A 2997-nucleotide genomic window follows, 5' to 3' on the forward strand; every position below is an offset into this window, starting at 1 on the left:
TGGAATTTGTAAGGGGAGTGGAATGTAGATGTAGGAGAGTATTATTGCAGCTGTGTTGGTGATATCACATCTGGAATAATGTGCAGTTTAAATCTCCTTATTTGAAAAAAGACATAATTGTTTTAGATACATTCAGAATAGATACATGACTTATTCTTGGAATGAAGGGCTTTTCTCATGAAGAAAGATTTAACAGATTAGATCTGTACCCGTTACAGTTTAGAACAATGAGAGGAGATCTTGTTGAATCAAAGACCCTGAAGGGATTGGATAGCATGGAGACTGAGACAATGTTTCTCTTGTGAGGAGATTAAAACTAGAGGATGTTAGCTGTTCCCTTCAGGACCATCTCTCCACTCACTACTAAGCTTCTATAATGCACCCTCTGTACTGACCATGAAGGGGTGTGGTGCTCCCTCAATATCAATGCTCTGTCATTTGAAGGCCACCTTTATTACTGACCCTTCAACAGTGTGGTGCTCCCCTCACTACTGACAGTCCGACAATGTGGCCCTGCCCTCAGTACTGACCCTCTGACAGTGCAGCACTCCCTCCGTACTAACACTCTGACAGTGTGGCAATCCTTCAGCACTGACCTTCTCACAGTGTCGAACTTCCTCCGTCTTGACCCTCCGACAGCGCAGTACTCCCTCAGCACTTAACCTCTGACAATGCAGCACTCATTCAGCACTGACCCTCTGACATTACAGCACTCCCTCAGTACTGACACTCTGACAGTGCTGCACTCCCTCAATACTGACCCTTCAACATTCTGTTGGTTCCCCAGTACTGATCCTCCAACAGAGTGGTGCTCCCTCAGTACTGACCCTCCGACAGTGTGGTGTTCCCTCAGTACCGACCCTCCCATAGTGTGGTGCTCCCTCAATACTGACCCTCCGACAGTCTGGTGGTTCTCCTGTACTGACCCTCCAACAGTGTTGTGCTCCCTCAGTACTGACCCTGTGACAGTGCGGCACTCCCCCAATACTGATCCTTTGACAGTGTTGTGATCCCTCAGTACTGCAGCAGAGTACCAATTTCAGATCTCAGCTGGCATTTGTTAGTGAATGTCACCTAATACCTTTTCTTTCAGGAATTGTGCTGAACTTTGCGTCTACTAGACCATCAGAACCTTTGCCTTTTTAGTGGGAATATTGATGCCAGTGGAATATAAATCAGCACGTAATGTACTTACAAATGAGACAGTTACCAAATCTCTAAAATTCTCTGGAGAGGCTGAGATCAGACATTGTGCAAAACAACTTTCAAGAACCACAAGCATTTGAAAATTACCTGTAACTTACTCACTTCCTCCTCACACTCTGTCATGGGTTTGGAATGGAATAAAGTGTGTTTTTGGTTTGTTGCTGTTTGAAAACTAAGGCTAGATTTGAGCAGCAGTGTGACGGAAAAGCTGATCTACTCGCTTCTAATAATCAGTCAGTTATTTATTTCTCCCGAGCAAATTGATATTGTGTTTGGACTTTCTAAGCTGTTTTATCAGTAAGACATCATAAACCGGTCAGTAATGCTGGAGCTCATGGGAATTAAGGGGCAGTAGCTACATGGAAACCAAATTGGCTAAATGACAGAAATCAGAGATTAATTTTGAGCGGTTATTTTTCAGGCTGGAGGGTATACAGCGATGATGCCCAGGGGTCCATTCTTTCTGATGTCTGTTAATGACCTGGACCTGAGTATGCAGAGTTTGAACGTTTATAGCTAACAAACAACTCTGAAATGCAGTAAACAAGGAGGAGGATAAAAACAGATTTAAGAACATAAGACTGGTGAAGTGTGGTAACTGGAACTTAGTGCAAATAAATCAGTAAGGCCTTCGATAAGGTTCTACATGGTAGGCTGTTCTGGAAGGTTAGATTGCATGGAATCCAGGGTGAGCTGGCAAATTGGACACACAATTGGCTTAATGGTAGGAAGCAGAGGACAATTGTGGAAGGATGCTTGTCGGACTGAAGACCTGTGACTAGTGGAGTGCCTCGGGTTGTTGCTGGGCCCATTGCTGTTTGTTATCTAGATCAATGATTTGAATGAGAATGTACAAGGCAGGATTAGTAAATTTGCATTTGACACTAAAATAGGCAGTACTGTGGACAATGAGAATGGTTATCGGAAATTGCAGTAGGATCTTGATCAGCTGGGGAAGTGGGCTGAGAAATGGCAAATGGAGTTTAATATAGATAAGTTTGAGGTCTTGCATCAAGGCAGGAGTTTCATGGTGAATGGTAGGGCCTTAAGGAATGTAGTGGAACAGAGGGACCTTAGAGTTCAGATGCACGGTTCTCTGGAAGTCCCAGGTAGACAGGGCAGTGAAGAAGGCTTTTGGCACACATGCCTTCATCAGTCAGGGCACTGGGTATAGAAGTTGGGAAGTTATATTGCAGTTTTACAGGACATTGGTGAGGCCGCATTTGGGGTATTGTATTCTGTTTTGGTCAACTTGCTAGAGAAAGAATGTTATTAAACTGGAAAGAGTGCAGAAGAAACTTACAAGGTTGTTGCCAGGACTCAACAGTCTGAGTTATAGGGAGATGTTGGACAAACTAGGATTTTTTTCTTTAGAGCATAGGAGACTAAGGGGGGATCTAACAGAAGTGTATAAAATCATGAGAGGCATAGATAGGGCGAATGCACTCAGGCTTTTTCCCAGGGTTGGAGAATCGAGGACTAGTGGACATTAGTTTAAGGTTAAAAGGAAAGAATAAAAGGGAACCCGAGGGCCAACTTTTTTACACAGAGGGTGGTACACATCTGGAATGAGCTGCCAGTGGAAGTTGTTGAGGTGGGTACATTAAGAACGTTTAAAAAGCATTTAAACAAATACATGGATAGGAAAGGTTTAGAAGGATATGGGATTCTGGATCAGTGGTGCTGGAAGAGCACAGCAATTCAGGCAGCATCCGAGGACAGGCAAAATCGACGTTTCGGGCAAAAGCCCTTCATCAGGAATAAAGGCAGAGAGCCTGAAGCGTGGAGAGA

This window comes from Chiloscyllium plagiosum, chromosome 31 (assembly GCF_004010195.1).
Source record: "Chiloscyllium plagiosum isolate BGI_BamShark_2017 chromosome 31, ASM401019v2, whole genome shotgun sequence".
Lineage (NCBI taxonomy): Eukaryota > Metazoa > Chordata > Chondrichthyes > Orectolobiformes > Hemiscylliidae > Chiloscyllium > Chiloscyllium plagiosum.